The following is a 21,356-nucleotide window of genomic DNA, read 5'->3' as shown; positions in this document are numbered from 1 at the left end:
TAGGTAAAATAGGGCTTCCCGGGTGGTCCTATGGTTAAGAACCACCTTGCAACGCAGGGGACGCTGGTGCGATCCCTGGTCTGGGGAGATCCCACATGCGTGGGGCACCCGAGCCTGCTGAGCGCCATGACTGCTGAGCCCACATCCTGCAACGACTGAGTCGTCTGTACACCCTAAGGCCGTGCTCCGGAACAAGAGCCGCCACCGCAATGAGAAGAACACAGACTGCAACTAGAGAGATGCCCCCGCTCCCCGTAACTGGAGAAAGCCCGTGTGCAGCGACAAAGACCCAGAGCAGTCAAAAACAAATAAAATGAAATAAAATCATGGTCAAGACCCTTTAGAAAAGTTGGTTGTGATCCTGTGCGTGCTTGTGCAAAATATATGGTAAGTAAAGAACCCTGATATCACACTGCTTTGTCAAGATCAAAGGTTTATAAAATCCTTACCTTACTTACAAAGAGCTGTGTGTTCAACAAATACAAAAAATCATCCATATGCAAATAAGACTAATTCTAATCTGGCATATTTATTAAGCATATGACCTGCACCGGGACGAGTTCAGGGAGCGTGTGACTCAAAAGTATTCAAACACCAATGACTACTCTTCATACGGAATTCACGGACTGGTCACACCTGTTAATGTCACAGCTTTCAAGAGTGTGATGACCAGGAAGGTGTTGATGCACTATAACCCTACAACCCTTCTGGCTCTGAACTCTGATTCTAAATCTGGAGAGGTCAACCTCCAAAGTGAGCCCACCTTGTCTTAGCTTCACTTGGGTAGACACAGCTCCCAACCCAAATAGGCTAGTTAACATGGTGTTAGCAACGTCTGCCAAGTCCAGCATGAATTGCAGATGAGCTCCATGCCCTCTGCTTTCTATTTTTATATCCCTTTTCACTGCCTCCCGGCTGGCTAGCTCGTAACCTCCTACTCAAAATATTCCCAGGCAGCCTTTCCAGCCACAGCTGCGCTTGGAATTGTTTCTCCTCCCACAGGCTGCTGTGCTCACCATCCAATGCCGCCCTAAAACGTCCACGGTAAATGGAGTGGGCAGTGGCTACAAAGGACAGTGGTCTACCTGCAGTGAAGGTGTCCTCATAAAAATGCAGTTCTTGTTAATTTCTGTTACCAACAAGCCTTTGAACTTGGGTTTTCACTTTGATCTGGAGAGAGAGGTGGGAATATGGGTAAGGGTGGTTATGACTTCTTTCCCAAATATGGCCAGAAACACTAGTCAGTCAGAAGAGAGATGGATCCTTGCTGTTTGTTTTTAATTAATTAATTTTTACTAAAATTTTTGAACTATAGTTGATTTACAAAGTTTCAGGTGTACACAAAGTGATTCTGCAATATACATTTAGCTATTATATATCTACATGTGTGTGTGTGTGTGTGTGTACTTATATATATACTATATATGTGTGTATGTGAATATATTCTTTTCTGGATTCTTTCCCATTATAGAGGATGCTGAGGGATATTGGATAGAGCAATTTATCTGGAGCTTCACTTTGCTTGACCCTTCATATATTTTTAACCACTTATTAAGCCATAAGACCACTAAGGTCCCCTGCAGTATCATGGAGAACATCTTATAACTATGTTAGAAAAAACAGTCATAGTGTCATCACCAGTTTTTCTCATGGCAAGAGAAAAATAAATAAAATTAACTATCACCAATTTTTGCCACAAGAATGCATTACCTTGAACACTGAAAGGTCCACTTCCTGACTAGCTTTTACTCATTTTCTAAGGTACCAAAATCAAAATATCAGGTAATACCAGAAAATTTCAAATCCTATAAGATGACACTGTTAAAGTGCTGCACTCCATATGCCAGCAAATTTAGAAAATTCAGCAGTGGCCACAGGACTGGAAAAGGTCAGTTTCATTCCAATCACAAAGAAAGGCAATACCAAAGAAAATTCAAACTACCACACAATTGCACTCATCTCACAAACTAGCAAAGTAATGCTCAAAATTCTCCAAGCTAGGTTTCAACAGTACATGAACCGAGATCTTCCAGATGTTCAAGCTGGATTTAGAAAAGGCAGAGGATCCAGAAATCAAATTGCCAACATCCGTTATATCATAGAAAAAGAGAATTCCATAAAAAATCTACTTTTGCTTCATTGACTATGCTAAAGCTTTTTACTGTGTGGATCACAAATTGTGGAAAATTCTTAAAGAGATGGGAATATCAGACCACCTTACCTGCCTCCTGAGAAACGTGTATGCAAGTCAAGAAGCAACAGTTAGAACTGGACATGGAACAACAGACTGGTTCCAAATCAGGAAAGGAGTACGTCAAGGTAGTATATTGTCACCCTGCTTATTTAACTTATATGCAGAGTACATCATGAGAAATGCCGGGCTGGATGAAGGACAAGCTGGAATCAAGATTGCCAGAAGAAATATCAATAACCTCAGATATGCAGATGGCACCACCCTTAGGGCAGAAAGCGAAGAACTAAAGAGCCTCTTGATGAAAGTGAAAGAGAGTGAAAAAGTTGGCTTAGAGCTCAACATTCAAAAAATGAAGATCATGGCATCCAGTCCCATCACGGTGTGGCAAATAGATGGGGAAACAATGGAAACAGTGACAGACTTCATTTTCTTGGGCCCCCAAATCACCTCAGATGGTGACTGCAGCCATGAAATTAAAAGATGCTTGCTCCTTGGAGGAAAAGCTATGACCAACCTAGACAGCATATGAAAAAGCAGAGACATTTCTTTGTCAACAAAGGTCTGTCTAGTCAAAGGTTTGTCTAGTCAAAACTACTGGGTTTTTCCCGGTAGTCATGTATGGATGTGAGAGTTGGACTATAAAGAAAGCTGAGCACTGAAGAATTGATGCTTTTGAACTGTGGTGTTGGAGAAGACTCTTGAGAGTCCCTTGGACTGCAAGGAGCTCAAACCAGTGAATCCTAAAGGAAATCAATCCTGAATATTAATTGGAAGGACTGATGCTGAAGCTGAAGCTCCAATACTTTGGCCACCTGATGCAAAGAACTGACTCATTAGAAAAGACCCTGATGCTGGGAAAGATTGAAGGCAGGAGGAGAAGGGGACGACTGAGAATGAAACGGTTGGACGGCATCACCGACTCAATGGACATGAGTTTGAGCAAACTTTGGGAGATGGTGAAGGACAGGGAAGCCTGGCGTGCTGCAGTCCACGAGGTCACAAAGAGTCGGACACGGCTGAGCGACTGAACAACTGTTCATGGGGTTCTCAAGGCAGAAATGCTGATATGCTTTGCCGTTCCCTTCTCTAGTGGACCATGTTTTGTCAGAACTCTCTACCGTGACACGTCTGTCTTGGGTGGCCCTACATGGCACGGCATTATCCCCAGAGGATAAAGTACATTTATACCAAGAATGTCAAAGGTTAGAGACTCCTGACTGTCTATGGCTCAGGCTTAGTACAATATTGATGTTTCTTAAGGGAAGTCCCTTGCATGAGACAGGCTCAGGGAAATCAGGATCAAAACACTGAATTTCTGGTACTGATTCACCGGTGGCTCACGGTAAAGATATGCCTACAACGCAAGAGACCCGAGTGTGATGCCTGGGTTGCGAAGATCCCCTGGAGAAGGAAATGGCAACTACTCCAGTATCTTTGCCAGGAGAATTCCATGGACGGAGGAGCCATGCAGTCCACTGGGTCGCAAAGTGTCGGACTCAACTGAATGACTAACGCTTTCACTCAACTTTGTTACATTTTTTAGGCCGCATAGCTGGACAAAGATCTGTTATTAATATTAATATTTTCTCAAGATTAAGGTTAGTTTGAGAGAAATACAGTTATGTTTTTCACTTTAAATTTAATATATAGATCTTGAGTCCACAAAGGTAAGAGTATTATTAATATATAATGAGATATGAATTTTTCAGTTACTTTTAATTTACCAGTAGAAAAGAGGACTTTTTTTTAAACAAGTAAGGTAAATATATTTTAAGATTAAGCCATAAAGGAATCAACTATTTTATTTAGATGGCCCTTGGTTTCTGCATCCATTTTAAAATATTAAAAAAGAAAATTCCAGAAACTTCCAGAAAACAAAATTTTGCTGTGGGAAGGCAATTATTTACATACCATTTACATTTTATTTGCAACTATTTACATAATGTTTCATAGTTTTAGGTATTAGAAGTAATCGGAGATGATTTGAAGTAAATGGGAGGATGTGTATAGGTTATGTGCAACTGCTACATCATTTTATATAAGCACTTGAGCATCCATAGATTTTGGTATCTACAGGGGTTTTGGAACCAGTTCCCCATGGATATCAACGGATGACTGTAGTTGCATAGAAAATGACATATAGCAAAGCTATTTTCTTTAGTATGGAACATTAAATTACCAATTATGCATGATACCTATCCACTCATTAAAATAAAATTTTATATCATTGATCATGTTAATAACATACACTCTTGCTAGGATGTGATGAGACATACCCCTGTGATCTTCTTCCCAAAACTCATAACCCCTGTCTAACCATGATAAAAGCATAAACAAGCCTAAATTCAATGACATTCTACACAATCCTTAATCAAGGGTCCTCAAAAATGTCTAGGTCACCAAAACAAGAAAAGTCTGACAAACTGTCATAGTCCAGACAAGTCTAAGGACTCAGGATGTCTAAATATAATCTGGTGTTCCAATTGGAATCCTGGGGCAAAAAGAAAAAAGGAACATTAGGTAAATATTTAGGAAATTCAGAGGAAGTATGGGATCTTGGTAAAAACAGTGTATCAGTTCTGGTTCTCTAGCTTTGACAAATGCACCACAATAATGTGAGATGCTAATAAGGAAAACTTAAGAGCATATACTGGAACCCTCTGTAGTATTCTTGTACCTCTTTTGTAGATTTAAAGCTAGTCTAAAATTGAAAGTTTATTGATAAAAAAGAACTAGAACCAGTCACCACACAGTGCATCATTCAGCTGCTTTGCAGAATCACAGCAGTGATCTTGGTGGTTACATGCTATAGCTTTCTTGGTTTTTAGATGAGGAAATTTCCATAAAACTGGGACTTGACATTGCATCTCCCACTTCCAAATCCTTATTTCAGGTCCAAATTGTTATTCTATGTTGTAGTGACTCATGTATTTAAACTTCACTCCATCAACATTTATTGAGCTCCTGTAGCTCAGATGGTAATGTGTCTGCCTACAATGCGGGAGACCCGTGTTCAAACCCTAGGTCGGGAAGATCCCCTGGAGAAGGAAATGGAAACCCACTCCAGTGTTCTTGCCTGGAAAGTCCCATGGACTGAGGATCCTGGTAGGCTACAGTCCATGGGGTTGCAAAGAGTCGGACACGACTGAGCGACTTCACTTGTGCACTAGGCTCTACCTAAGCCACTGGAGATGGGAAGGATAACAGATGTTCATTACATGGCTCATGAGACATCCCATGATGATCTGAAATAACAGTGATAAATACACCAGCCCTTCTTCCATCCATTTTGTCCGTTCATACATCCTTGCATTTATACTTGACGTAAAAATGCATTCAATAAATATTTATCCAAAGAAAAGAATGAATGAATAAATGAACAAATGAATGAACAAGAGACAATTAGAGCTAAATAAGGTACAAGCAATTTTAAAGCATTTACAAATACTAACACACTCAATCATCATAAAAAACTAAGAGGGTATATTAGGAGTTTGGGATTAACCTTTACACATCGCTATGTATAAAATAAACAACCAACAAGGACCTACTGTATAACACAGGGAATTATACTCAATATTTTTTAATAACCTTATGAGAAAAGAATCTGAAAAATGATACACACACACACACATGAATCATTTTGATGTACACCTGAAACTAAAACACCACTATAAATCAACTATATTTCAATTAAAAAAGAATAACATAGGCATACCTTCTTTCTCCCCTCCTTAGAGAAGAAACTGGGGTGTGGAGAGTTTGGGGAACTTGCCCAATGCCAAAGCTGCCAGCTCTATGGCAATGATTTGAACTCAGCCTGGCTCAGAAGCACATGTTCTTTTTTGATAAAATTTTGAATTTTTTTCATAAAAGAACTGATCACATCCCTTCAGTTTATTCCAATTGGTCATGATTTATTAGGATTGTTGGAAGACAGCATCTTAAAAATTTGACTTCAAAAGAAACAAAACATGGCCTGAGCTAGAGTCAATCATTTATGTCTAATCCTCTGTTCAGGCTAACATATTAAGTTGTTAGAGTCCATTTAGGAGGAGGGGAGAGAAGAAAAACCTACAGTTTTCAAACAATCTCTTCTGCAAAGTGATAAGAGTAACCCACAGGCCTTCCTTATTGCAAATTTTTCCTTTTCTTCTTTTTCCCCAAAAGATGTGAAAATAGAATAATGATTCACTTTTTTTAATGTTTCGCAGGGGCTGATTCAGATTTCTTTCCACTGTTGCACCAATGATCCTCTAGGAACGTTATATGTGACAGGGAGTCAAAAGTAATGGGTGTGTTTTGGTGGGAAGGCAAGGTTTGAGATGGAACGGGTTTGCATTTCTGTGCTGTTTCTCTGCCAGCGCCCTGAAGCAAATATTCATTATTGTAACTGTCACTGTTTGGCTTTGGCACCAGAACATATTGCTAGTACTTTGTGGAACGGTGCTCTAGCAGAGGATGAAAGGAAATGCGTCAGTATTCAGAGTGGCCCATTTTGGCCCTCATTCTTGTATAAAAACCCTGGAAATACCTTTTAAAACATTTCATAAAGCATAAGAAAAGATTCCAGAAAATAATAAATTGAATTCTAGATAATAAAATAGAGTGGCCAACTTACATGGTCTGGGTACGAAAAGTATCTTCCTAGTTACAGATCTCATGATCCAACTGAGAGAACCAGAGGCAAGTTATGGAAATTCCTTCCGGGTAACAGAAATGAATGCATGCTCAGTCGCTCAGTCGTGTCTGACTATTTGCGACCCCACGGACTGTAGCCCGCCAGGCTCCTCCATCCATGGGACTCTCCAGGCAGGAATACTGGAGTGGGTTGCCATTTCCTCCTCCAGGGAAAATTCTCGACCCAGGGATCAAAGGCGTATCTCCCGTGTTGGCAAGCAGACTCTTTACCACTGAGCCCCCTGGGAAGCCCTGACAAATTAGTACTATGACCCAAAGATGCTCATCATGTTTTCTGGTACACTGAAGACTCAGAATGATATTCAATTTATTTCCTTCTTGTTTGTGAGAATTTAAGTCTCAACCAAGCTTGCAAGCAAGTGAGGAGAACAGCTGCTTCCTCTTAAATATGCTGACATTCTGAAGTATAAAAAGGTGTTTCGTGACAAAACACACACACACACGCACAAGTTTTAGAAATTATTACTGGCAGTTGTTTCTTTCTTCTGGGTTTTACCTCATTTAACCACCATCATCGGGGCAGCACTGCCCTCGTAGACACGGGCAGGAATGGGCCCTACACTGGGCTCCATACTTTTGGGGGCTCCACATACCACAAGCCACTGAGACAAAAGTCTATTTAATATTTTTTGATCTTATGAAAAATACTTTCTTCGAGTTTGACAACCAACTAAGCAAATGGGAATGTTAATTAGGGAAGTGAGAACTGGACTGGGTGCCCTGAAGGCCAGACTACAGAGTCAGAGAATTCACGAATGTGCGTGAGCACGTGTGTGTAGAGGTTTATGAGTGTGTGTCTATGTGTGTGCATTGTATCTATGTGTGCACATGTAGGTTTTGTGTGTGCATGTATGTCTATGCAGGTATGTTTTGTGTGCACATGTGTGTCTCTGCATGTGTGTACATGTATGTTGTGTGCGCGTGCATATGCAGTTATGTGTGTCTATGTGCACGTGTGGTTATGTGTGTTAAGAGGTAAAAGATCACAGCCTCTCTCTGGAAACTAGAGAAAGAGGCTTGTTTTCAAAACACCAAATGACGTCAAGTCACCAGATGTGCATCTACACAGAAAAGTCCCCCAAAGATACTGCCTCCCTCCCTGAAGGGGAAATGCTTCAGATTGGCTGGACATCCCAAGCCCACAAAATGAGGTTGGGGAGAAAGGGTGCCTCCTCATCAGGCTCCCAGATTTGGGTGGGTCCAGTCGCCACCCAAGGGCTTTCCTGGTGGCTCAGCAGGTAGAGAATCCGCCTGCAATGTGGGAGAGCTGGATTCAGTCCCTGGGTTGGGAAGGTCCCCTGGAGAAGGGAATGGCTACCCACTCCAGTGTCCTGGCCTGGAGAATTCCACGGACTGTGAAGTCCATGGGGTCACAAAGAGTTGGACACGACTGAGCAACTTTCACCTTCAGTTGCCTCCCGATGGGCTGACTTGGGGGATAGTGTCTGCCCTGTCCCTGCGCATCTGTGTTACTCGGCAGGGCTGAGCCGACTCAGGCGGGAGGAGCCCCTGACCATCAGGTCACAAGGGCAATCCTTGGATACAGCCTACAGGGCTGCCAGGGATGCTTGCTTGTAAGCATTGAGCTGTATGGTGTATGGTCTCCATTTGAGCTCTTGGTCCTGAAACTTTTTGGGTGGGCTTGATTGAATCCTCCTATGTTAGACCCCGTGTTAATCATTGGAGGTTAATAGGTGAAAAACGACATCATTTGTGGACCCGAGCGCCAGGCTGCATACCACAAGAGGGGAGGGAACAAGGGATTTGCTGTCTTTGAAGAGGTCGAGGAGACATCTCCAGAAAATACTAGAGAAATACTTGCACTTCAAATTCTAACTTTATCACACCTACAAAGGTCTGCTACTTGGAAGTATCATACATAAAAATGATCCACTGTCCCTTTAAAATCAAGTCCTATAAAGACCTGATTAAAGCACTTAATGTCCCAAGGGATCAGGTGAGTAATTATTTCTACCTTTACATCACTTGAACTAGAGTTCCCAAGTCTTGTGCACATCAGAAATTCTAGAAAGGCAAGCAATTTAAAAAACTTAAAAACAAAAATATCTAACTGCAAGTTTTGAGATGTTTCCTGAAGCTTCCTAATCTATGACTGCTTGAGGCAATTACATCAACAGTAGATTCAGACTCAGTGATCCTGGTTACTGACCTGCTGAACTCACTTTGGGTCAGGCACACCAGATACAGATTAGAACATCAATTGTTCTGCTGAAAAGTATTTGAGAGAGAGAGCCTGTTAAAAGAAATAGCTTATTCAACTTCCGAATTTCCCTCTTGAAGCCAGGACCATTTGATTTCATGGGCACTGGACAGCATGTGAATCAGGTGATTTGAGAAGGTACTGTTAGACTGATTTCACAGAACAATTTATCAGGAATTCAGGTTATTCTTATCACTGACAACAATTTGGGAGGAAGAAGGCTAGAGAGTCAGGTTGCCAGATGAGTGAATGATTGCAGAAGCTCTCAGGAGGAGGAGGTGGTCAGAACTGGACCAAAGGATGCTTGAGCTGGGAGAGGCAGCAGAGAGCAGGACGGTGGCAGGAGGAACAGGCCAAGAAGAAGGGAGACCAGAGGCTCCCGAAGCAAAGGGACCGAGCAGGAGCCCCCCAGGCCCCAGGGAGTGATGCAGGGTCCAGCGGCTGGCCACCAGCAGCAGAGACCTACTCCGTATCCTCAACCTCAAATGTCCTTGACTTCAAAATGCATGTCTCTAGTTTTTTATTTAAATTTTATACTGGTGTAGAGTAGATTGTATATTGGAGTATAGTTGGCTTCCTTGGTGGCTCAGATCTGGTAAAGAATCTGCCTGCAGTGTGGGATCCCTGGGTCGCAAAGAACCCCTGGAGGGAGGCACAGCAACCCACTCCAGTATTCTTTCCTGGAGAATCCTATGGACAGGGGTGCCCGGAGGGCTACAGTCCATGGGGTCACAAAGAGTGGACACGACTGAGTGACTAGCACCTTCACACTTTCCTAGTTGATTAACAGTGTTGTGTTAGTTTCAGGTCCGCAGCCAAGTGATTCAGTCACACAGACACATGTTGATACATGTGGCTCATTCAGGTTGTTCTATAGTATTAGCTTAAAGCCGAATTTCACCATATACAAGCAGGCCTCATCTCAGCAGTAGTCACACCACCCCCACCTCAGCCCCCGAGCACACACGCCCAACAGGCAGAGGCAGCAAGTGTAAAGGAGTGTGACACTGACACTGACAGTGTTGCTCCCTGGGGCGCACACAACCCCGCACAGAGGGGGCGGTCCATCGTGCCGTCCGGTCGGCCACCTGAGAAACGCGTGCCGGGTTTTACCAGTCACTGTGGTTCTTACTGTGGTGAAGGCTAGAAAGTCTCACGTGAGATTTATGGGTGTTCTGTGTTAGGAGCCATGTGCGTGGTGTGTGTGAGTGTGCGTGGTGTATGTGTGGTGTGCGTGGTGTGTGCGTGAGTGTGCATGAGTGTGCATAGTGTGAGTGTGTGGTGTGTGTGTGTGCATGGTGTGCGTGGTGTGTGCGTGAGTGTGCGTGGTGTGCGTGAGTATGCATAGTGTGTGTGTATGGTGTGCGTGGTGTGTGTGGTGTGTGTACAACTGTGCATGAGTGAGCGTGGTATGCGTGAGTGTGCATGGTGTGCGTGGTGTGTGTGTGGTGTGCATGAGTGTGCATGGTGTGTGTGAGTATGCGTGGTGTGTGTGGCGTGTGTGCAATTGTGCGTGAGTGTGCATGGTGTGCATGAGTGTGCGTGGTGTGCATGGTGTGCGTGAGTGTGCGTGGTGTGCACGTGGTGTGTGTGTGGTGTGCATGAGTGTGCGTGGTGTGTGCGTGAGTGGTGTGTGGTGTGTGCGTGGTATGCGTGAGTGTGCATGGCGTGCATGAGTGTGCGTGGTGTTAGTGTGCGTGGTGTGCATGAGTGTGCGTGAGTGTGCATGGTGTGTGAGGGTGCGTGGTGTGCAAGTGTGCATGGTGTGCGTGTGTGGTGAGTGTGCGTGAGTGTGCGTGGTGTGTGTGTGTGCGTGGCATGCGTGAGTGTGCGTGGTGTGTGAGTGGTGTGGATGTGTGTGGTGTGCGTGAGTATGCGTGGTGTGCGTGAGTGTGCGTGGTGTGCGTGAGTGTGTGTGGTGTGTGTGAGTGTGCGTGGTGTGTGTGAGCGTGTGTGGTGTGTGTGTGCGTGGTGTGTGTGAGCGTGTGTGGTGTGTGAGTGTGCGTGGTGTGCGTGAGGTTGTGTGGTGTGCGTGAGCGTGTGTGGTGTGTGCGTGGTGTGCGTGAGCGTGCGTGGTGTGCGTGAGCGTGCGTGGTGTGTAGAGGCCGGTGTGGACGCCGGCCTCCGCGGGGCTGCGGGCCGCCATGCTGAACGGTGTGTGGACCCCGAGCGCCGCGCCCCCTCCCGGCGCCCCCGGACCGGCTCACGGCCGGCCTGCAGCTCTCCCGCCAAAGGCGAGGCCTCTCTCCAAGGAGGGAAGCTGCTGAGGGTTGTCTCAGCTTCTTCCCCGGAGAACCTGCCCTCCCTCCTTCCTCTCAAGGGAGAGCCTCCGTAGGACAGCGCCGAGGCGTCCGCGGGCCTCAGGGATTAGGGCCGAATACCTCGGTGTCACCTCAGCGTGATGGCTCTATCACCGCCTCATCGTGTTGCAGCCTTGGTTTCTCTAAGTCAGCGCGGACTGTGTTCCCTACTCCTGCACCTTAGCTCGTATTTAATATATTCCACACGCAACTACGGCAAAGCCTGAGAGCTATGTGGTAACTGATAAACACACAGGCTGCTGTCAGCAAATCTGTTCTGTCACAGGTATTTGCCCTTCTTTCAAAAGTTGAGGTCCTACCCGCATAAGGTACTAGACTGCCCACTGGTACAGCAGGATAAAGAGCAAATCTTTGACCTTATAATCTAAGTTTTCATCCTCATCCATTTTCACCTTCTAATTTCCTCCCCCTCTCTTCTCTGCACTCCTTTCCCTCTCACAACATCCAGCAAGAACAGAGCCAAGATGCTGGAAACATCTGTGAACCGAGAGGCATCCTGTTCCTGTAAAGGAGAGGTTCCAGGACTTTAGTATCCATGGAACCACCTGGAGGCTTAATCAGACACAGACTGTTGAGTCTGCCCTTAGAGCTGACGGCTCGAGGTCTGGGTCGGGGCCTGAATATCTGCATTTCTGACAAATAGCCCAGTGCTGCTGTGGGGCTGAGGACAATTCTTCCGGAACCACCACTGACACGCCTGTCAACTAGTTTCTGGTTTGGCAACAGGTCTTAGCTTTAGAGCTATAATAACATATAAATAGAAAGTCATGAAGGTAAAACAGGGGAAGAGGACTCAGGGGACCATGGTCTTGTTCTGTCTGTGACTAAGGGAGCTTCTGAGACATGAGACTTTTAGTACTTTGGGGGACAGCCCCAGCAAGTCAGGACAAGTTGACCCCCCCTAAGAAGTAATTTGGAAAAAGTTAAAGAAAACTTTTGAAAATATTTTAGGTACCTAAGCAAGCAATGAGTATTTCTTTTGAAAGATACATTTTTGGAAACCGATGTAATTATAAATGAAGGAAAATGTAGATACATTCAAATGCTTAAAACAGAGAAAACTAACTATGGGGTTTAACTAATCTGCCAGTTGGCCTTGAAACGTGGGGTTCTTTTCGTAAGATAGTCTCCTCTCCCCAACCTAGAATCTGTGTTTTCAAGGCAATCTGTTTCCTACAGCACTCACAGAATATATGCGTCATCCCCTTCCTTCCAAACATAAATTATCCAAAGTAAATTAGTTCAAAACTAAATTACTAGAGCAAATATCACAAGATATCACTTATATTAATATGTGGACTCTAAATAAGACTGGTACAAATGAACTTATTTACAAAACAGAAACAGACCCACAGACTTGGAAAACAAACTTATGGTTTCCGAAGGGGAAAGATGGCAGGGGAGGGGTAAATAAGGGGTTTAGGATTAACATGTACACAGTAGTACGTACAAAACACAACCATCAAGGACCTACTGCACAACACAGGGAACTATATGAAATATTTGTTAATAACCTGTAATGGAAAAGAATCCAAAAAAGAATAGATACATGTATATGTGTAACAACCACGTTGCTATACACCTGAAACTAACACAACATTGTAAATCAGTTACACACTCATATAGATAAAAATAAAATTCACATACACACAATACTAAGTTACTTGGAAGGCAGGACCATGAGTCCTTGGGAGAGTTGATTCAGTGGTTCCACCACTGTCCATACAAGTGATGAGCACCAAGAAGCCATCCTAAAGGAGATCAGTCCTGGGTATTCATTGGAAGGACTGATGCTGAAGCTGAAACTCCAATATTTTGGCCACCTCATGCGAAGAGTTGACTCATTGGAAAAGACCCTAATGCTGGGAGGGATTGGGGGCAGGAGGAGAAGGGGACGACAGAGGATGAGGTGGCTGGATGGCATCCCCGACTTGATGGGCATGAGTTTGAGTAAACTCCGGGAGTTGGTGATGGACAGGGAGGCCTGGTGTGATGCCATTCATGGGGTCGTAAAGAGTCGGACACGACTGAGCACTGAACTGAACGGAACTGAAGAAGTGGTGAGTTTTGTCAGAATCTATGAACTTTCTGATAAACATAACACAAGAGAAAGAAAGAGGACAAAAACACAATCAATTTACTCCAAAGTTATTTTAAGTGACCTGCATGCTACTAAAAGGCATAGGAAACTTTTTTTTGGGGGGGAACAGATTTTTTTTTTCCCCTAGTAAAGGAGAAGGAACAAAAACCTTTCCAAATTTATGAATGGTAGTTCCCCTCTTTCAAGAATTTTCTGCAGAGAAAAAAAGTACTGCATGCCACAGCGATACTTCCCACTTCATTAACAAGGAGACATGTATATTGAAAAATTTCCATTTTGGCAAAAAGCCAAGGTATAGCTTTTCAGCGACTGCCTTTGGTAATCTATTGTGTTTATAAGGCGATGATCTTCCTTCCGACTGTGCTTTAGGCAAAGGTGAAGCTTTGCCTTGGGTGCTTAAATCTATAATATCTAACTACTTAGAATTAGGGCTTGATAAATCATGAATTTTGAAAGTTTTACTAATTAAAATTGAACACAGAGCAAGGGAGAACCTGCTTTCTGACTAGTGAATTTAGAGCCTGTGGTGAATTGAGAAGGTGGAGACAGTCATGTCAAGCCATCGAGGACACAAATTCTTGCTGTAGAATCCTGTTAGGCAGCCCATATAATTAAAGGGAAGAAATAACTGTCAGCTCTTCAAATTTTGTAGACTGTCTCAAAGATAAGAAAATGAGCTCTCATAATGGATGGCACAATGATAAAATATTTAGTGGGGAAATGATTTAGAACATTAACCCATTTGGTCTGAGGTAATTCATTGTGTGCTATATACATATAACTTTATGAACAGTAGCCCACTGGCTCTTGTGTCCTTCGGATTCTCCAGCGAGAATACGGGAGTGGGTTGCCATGCCCTCCTCCAGGGGGTCTTCCCCACCCAGGAATTGAACCCCCTTCTCTTACTTCAACCTGAATTAGGTGGTTCTTTACTGCTAGCCCTGCTAGGAAGCTTTCCAGGTGTCACTAGTAAAGAAGCTAACTGCCAACACAAGAGACCTCAGATGCTGGACCTCCATCCCTGCATCGGGAGACCCCTGGAGGAGGAAACGGCAACCCACTCCAGTTTTCTTGCCTGGAGAATCCCATGGACAAAGGAAGCTGGCGGGCTACCATCCATGGGGTTGCAAAGAGTCAGACATGACTGAAGCGACTTAGCAAGTAAGAGTTCCCTGGCTTCCCAGGTGGCGCTTGTGTTAAAGACTCTGCCTGCCATTGCAGGAGACATGAGAGTCATGGGTTCAGTGGATGCCCGGGTCAGGACGATCCCCTGGAGGAGAAAATGGAAACCCACTCCAGTATTCTTGCCTGGAAAATCCCATGGACAGAGGAGCCTGGCTGATTACAATCTTTATGGTCACAAAGAGTTCTAGTTTTCAATCCAATAGTGTTTCATAAATTGACTATGAAGACAACAGTTTAATCAGACAGATACCATGATAAAACTGATATACATTCTTTTTTTCAAATTTCAGAACCAGGAAAGAAGTTTTCAGAGAGTAAGTTCTACTGGACAAATTATGGGGAATGACTGGCAAAGATGAGAAATATAGAAAAAAAGAAGACCTTAAAAAAATCAAGAAATCATATTAATAATACATATAGTTTTAATAAAAAATTTTCAACGACTAGGCATTCCATTTAAACTATAAACTGCATTGTTTCAAGATTCAGACTACCCAAATTATTTCATCCAAAACAGCAATTTATTATTATTTTGCCCACTGCAGGAAAGGGGGAAAAAGGGGGAAGTTATTACATAATACAATCACTTTTTGATAGAATTTCTTTCCTTGAAAAAGTTGTTTCCATGTAATGTTAATATACCTCAGCCAAGAAGAGTTTTAAGAGTTGGAGGACACATAAAAATTAGGGAGAATGTGCACATCAAAATGAATAGGAGAAATCAGAATTTTACTCATTATTTACTGAAAGGTTGCCTGCTGAAAAATTAATAGAACTGCTTGGAAATAATAAAATTCTGGAGCAAATGCCTCTCTTCACAGCAAAGCCAAAAGACCTATTTCCAATATTCCCCTTTTCAGCTACAGAAACCATATAAACCAGATTTTCACAAAATTCCAGATAAAATTGTCTCTCTTATTATAATGTCATAAACTGTCACACAGTTTCAGAAATTCCAAGCTACAGCAGACTGCCTCTTGCACTAAAATTCACCATACCATAAAATTTTCTTTTTGTTTTTGAGAATATATTTGATTGTAATCATATTGCAATTTCACCAAAACACTAACTGAAACACTAAAAACAAAAAATGTTAACCTTTCTTTTGTCTGAATAATGCAGAATAACCAATTAGATATTTCCTTAGACCTTATTGAAGATACTCGTTTTTTGACATTATTTCAACAGCTTCAAATCTAACTATTTATTCAATATTTTGAGTATATAATTAAGAAAAAAACACTTGTTCTTGGTTAGGTCTATCAACTAAGATTTAATTCAATATGCTAGGATAAATATATTTTAAGATAGAGCTGTGGTTAATAAAGAATACACTATTAGATAATTAATTTAAAAATAGATTTTTATTATCTTTGACAGTTAGTCTGTATGGTAATTTTGATCCTGCAGAATGCTAACTATTTTTATAGCTACAAAGGGATAGAAATCTGGTCTCAGATGACCTGACCTCTCAAAGGATGATGGCATTTCTATTTCATCTCAGCCTTGGGATCTCATTTCATGAGGCAAATCAGAACACTATATTCAAGACAATTTGATATGAATAGAAGTTCTGAAGTTCATTGTTAATTTGGATAAAATAATTTTAAAATATAATTCTTAATCTCTTTGTTTCCTAGATCACTTTCTTAAAGTTAACTTTGTTGAGAACTTCTTTTTTACGTGTCCTGTTTTCAGTAAACCTGTTTTAAATCAGCACTGGGTTCCTTTGAAGTTTCTCTAGACGTGGAAAAGCCCGTGGCCACATGTGACTGGCTCCACTCCCATCCTGCCTGGCAGCTCCGCTTGCTCCGGAGGAAGCCGGGCCAGAACGCGCGTCCAGGGCTGGGCGTGGGGAGTCAGACGCCTGGGGGGACGGAGAGTGTGCAGGCAGGCACCACATCGACGCCTGGCGCTGGGAGGCCTGTGCCAAGAGGTCAAGATCCCAGCCAGGTCCCACAGCCAGTTCACAGGGCCCGGGAGAGAGAGGCTGGAGCCAGAGGCAAGCTGCTGGGAAGGAACGGCCCTGGGGCATCTGAGGACGCGGCCCTGGTCCACGACGGGCGCTGGTGACCTTGTCGGGTTATTTTAGCATGACGGGCGGCCTCACGTCCTGGACGGCCCGTCGTGGTCGTACTGGGGAAGGGTGCTGGGCCAGCACCCGCGAGGCCAGGAGAGGCCGAGGGCAGCGGAGGGCGGGTCTGTCCACTGCGCAGGCCCGGGTCTCGGGGCCCCGCTGGGAGGAACCCGCTGGGAGGAACGGGCAGGAAGCACACGACTTTGCTTCCTCCTCTTCAGTCAACGCACCCACTCCCAGCAGCATCAAAAGTAGCAGTGCAAGGACCTCCCTCAGAGTCCGGAGGTGAAGACTCTGCCTTCTAACGCAGCGGTGGGCAGGTTCAATCCCTGGTTAGGGAACTAGGATCCCACATGCTTCCAGCCAGCAACCAAAACATAGACCACGGGGGCAATATTGTAACAAAGTCAATAAAGACTTAAACATTTTTTTTTAAATAACCGTATAAAAACTTAACACTTGGATGCATATATGTCTCCCTCTGAGATTTTAATTTGTTCCTGTAAGCCACCACTCACTGAAGGCATTTCTAGAGAAAGCAAAAACTTTAAAAATCTTTCCAGGTCAGCTGGAGGTGGGGTGGGGGGGGGTGGGGGAGCCGCCAAGGATTAGGCAGGCTGACTCACAGAGTTAAGTTATATGATCTGGCTCATCTTTTCTCAGAAGCTCATTCAGAGAACATCACAGCTCAGGCTTGCCTTTGTAAAAATACAAGGCTTTTTTATCAAAATTGAAGCCCCTAATAAATATGACTAGGTATTTTAAGCAGACAGGCAATTCTAAGTGTTGAGGCAATTCTTGAAGAATGTGCTTAGATTTCGAAGACAATATATTTTAGTTTCATACAACTTTATTTTTACTCAGCATGTGATTTATGGACTTTTAGCATCGCCATGCCATGATATCAGTAGTCATACTTTTTACTTAAGACTCCAGAAAAATACCTCTGTGACCTAATCTTCAGAACGCAATTCCAAAGCCGAGAGGAGTTTCACTGCTCGACTTGTCACCCTGGGTTGATACATGTCTCCTCAGACTGATTAACTTAAGGTGAATATATCTGAATGAGATAGAAATTATTTATTTTTCTTATTAACTCTTTTTTTTGGGGGGGATAAGAGAGAGCTAGAAACAAAAGAAACGAGAGAGAAAAGCAAGGGGACCACATCTTGTTTGCCCTTTGAAACTACAGATCTTATAAGGAAGGAAGTTTTGTGAGCGTCTCCTCTTAAAAGATATTTTTATCAGTCAGTCCAGATGGATCAATATGATGAACCGATTCATGGGATTTGGATGGAATTCTTCTCTTTCGATCTTTGAAGGTCCCATCATCACAGATGTTCCATTTCTACTGAAGGAATATATCCTGTTAAGATTTCCGAGATGCTAACAGAAAACGTGCCACCAAGTATGATGACTTACAAGTTCTGATGTGAGTATCACTGAAACGCACAGATGAATGGTAAATGCCAACGAAGTCTGCACATGGTTTTACAAGATCTATCATGAGCTCAGAATGATAGATAATGCATCACTCAAAATGAGACAAAGACTATTTCTTCAATTCCTTTTATGTCTCATTATTTTTTGCTGTTTTGCAGTTTGCAAGATACAGAGTAGCTCTCTCTAGTTAGGCCACAATTTAGCTATCTAGTTTTATAGGTCCTGAATCTAAATATCATCACTGTTACAGGAATCAGCTATCTAGCCTAACAGTGCACTTTCTTGAATGTAAACCTAAGTAATTACAAAATTAAACAAATGTGTGATGAAGAAACCTTCAGAGATACGAGATAATAGTGATATCCTACAATTGTTTGGTCCTTACTAGTTTTCAAATATACTTTATAGATTCTTCTTTGTTATCCTCAGGAAAATACTGTGAGATAGACATTGGAATTCTTATCTTATAAAAGAGAAAACTGGCTTACTGATATAACATCACATGCTAGAATCACATAATGATTAATTAGGAAAGCCATTATCAGTGCCAAAATTTTTTTAGAGTTTATTATTGCCACCTGATTAAAAAAAAGTCTTTATCATCAAGAACTAAGTGCAATTACATAATTTCAATAGGACATTGCAGAATCATATAGTAGCAATTGTTTATTTCGATAAAATGTTACAGATAAGACAATATGTATGACTAGGACACACTATATATTTAATTTAGACATTTTATAGTTTAATTCAGTTTAATTTAAATTTATAATTAAAATAATTTAAATTTTATAATCTAATTTAATTTAATATAGAGATTTTAGGAATTTATTCTAAATTTTATTTAGAATAGAGGCATACATTAACATTTTTGTGTGGTAACATTACTATGTTGCTTAATGTACCATATTAGATTTTAATATGAGCTTTACATGGTTACAAAGGTTTTTAGCATTACTTTTATAAATTATAATCATTTAAAACATAAAAAGACAAAGACATCCTCTTAAAATAAGAGTTATAAACCATCACTCTTCTCAACGGACCACAACAGCTCCTTATTTCACCCCAAATAAAAGCGAACATCCAGCTGAAAGCTTTCTCCTCTAGATCAGGAACAAGACAATGATGTCTCATTTGCTACTGCTATTCAGGACTACTAAAAGTTCTAGCCAGGACTATTAAACAAGAAAAAGAAATAAAAGCCAGATTTTAAAGAAAGAAATAAAACTATCTCTCTTTTCAGGTGGCATCATCTTATATATAGAAACCCCCAAAGAATCTACCTTCCAAAAATAGATCTAATAGCCTAGTTCAGCATATTTGCAGAAAACAAGATCAACGTACAAAAGTCAGTTGTGTTTTTTATACTCTAGCAATGAAAAATCAGAAAGCAAAATGAAAAGGCATGAAAAGAATAAAATACTGAGGAATAAATGTAATCACTGAAGTGTGAAACTTGTACACTGACAACTATAAAAGCATTGCTGAAGGAAATCTTAAAATACCTAAACACGGAAAGACATTTTCTAAATTAATGGATTGGAGGACTTAATATTGCTAAGATTACTCCTGGAAGTGATTTACAGTTTAAATGCAAAATCTATCAAAATTCCAATAGCCTTTTCTCTCCCCCCTGCAGAATTGATAAGCTGAGCAAAATTTCATATAGAAATAAAGGGATCCTAATAATGCTTTTCAATACTGTAAAAGAAGAATGTTGTGGAGTATTCATACCTCCTGATCTGAAAACTTACTAAAAAGCCACAATAATCAAAATGGTGTGGCATAAAGATAGATATACAGATCCATGAAATAAAACTGAGAAATAAACCCACATGTCTATGGATAAGTAATTTTGACAAGGATGAAAAGATCATTCAAAGCATAAATAATAGTCTCTTCAACAAATGGTTATGGGAAGAATAGATAGTCACATGCCAAAGAATAAAGTTGGATCCCTGCTTCATACCACATGCCACTCAAAATGGATCAACAGCATAAATGTATGGTCTCCTATAAGGAATGCAAGCACTCTAACTGGCTTCAGTCATGTCTGAATCTTTGCAACCCCATGGACGATTGCCAGTTAGGCTCCTCTGTCCATGGGATCCTCTAGGCAAGAATACTGGAGTGGGTTGCCATGCCATTAGGAAACATAGTTGCAAAGACTTGTGACCTTGCATTAAGCAATGCTTTCTTTAAAATGATATCAAAAGCATAAGGATCAAAAATAAATAAGTTGGACTTCATTAAAAAAAAAAAAAACTTTTATATGTCAAAGACACTATCCCCAAAAATGATGACAACAACCCACAAAATGGGAGAAAGTATTGTCAAATCAATTATCTGATAATAGTCTGGAGCAGAGAACATATAAAGAACTCCTAGAACTCAACAATAAAAGACAGGGGGACAAGTGATTTGAATAGAATGTCTCCAACTAAGATGCAAATGGCTAATCAATGCTTGAAAAGATGGCCTACTTTACAAGTCATTAGAGAAATGCAGATAAAACCACATGAGATATCATTTCACATTGTGGCTATGATAATGATAAAAAGTTAAAATTAAAAAAAAAACAGAAAATAACAATTTTTAGCAATGCTTTGGAGAGATTGTGATCCTCATACATTGCTGATAGAATATAAAATGGTGCAGTGCTGTGAAAAAGACTGGCAGCTTCTCAAATAGTTACACATAGAGTTAACATACAGCTCGGCAATTCCACTTCAAAAGTACATACCCATGATAAATGAGAAAATATTTTAACACACAAACATGTACATGAATGTTCATAACAACACTTCATAATGACCAAAAGGTGGAAACAACCCAAATATTCATCAACTAATGAATGGATACAAGTTTGTCCCTACAAGGGAATATTATTCAGCGATACAAAGAAATGAAGTAATGACACATGTTAATGTTACAATATGGGTAAACCCTGAAAGTATTATGCTAAGTGAAAGAAGTTAGTTACAAAAGACCGCATGTTGTGTGATTCCATTTAGCACATCAGCCAACTCCACAGAGGCAGAAAGTCGGTTGATGAGAGGTGGCCAGGGAATAGAGGAAAGTGGAATTGAGAGGCATAGGTCTTCTTTGAG

At 41.7% G+C, this 21,356-nt stretch overlaps 1 protein-coding gene across 3 annotated transcripts in view; it reads right to left on the bottom strand.

Moving 5' to 3' along the window:
* ZNF385D (zinc finger protein 385D) overlaps window positions 1-21,356 on the bottom strand; it is a 921,658-nt gene that overhangs the window by 23,051 nt on the left and 877,251 nt on the right. The window lies entirely within an intron of this gene.

The sequence above is a fragment of the Cervus canadensis genome, chromosome 31 (genome assembly GCF_019320065.1).
Source record: "Cervus canadensis isolate Bull #8, Minnesota chromosome 31, ASM1932006v1, whole genome shotgun sequence".
NCBI classification, from domain to species: domain Eukaryota; kingdom Metazoa; phylum Chordata; class Mammalia; order Artiodactyla; family Cervidae; genus Cervus; species Cervus canadensis.
This window is presented reverse-complemented; position numbering and strand designations above follow the sequence as displayed.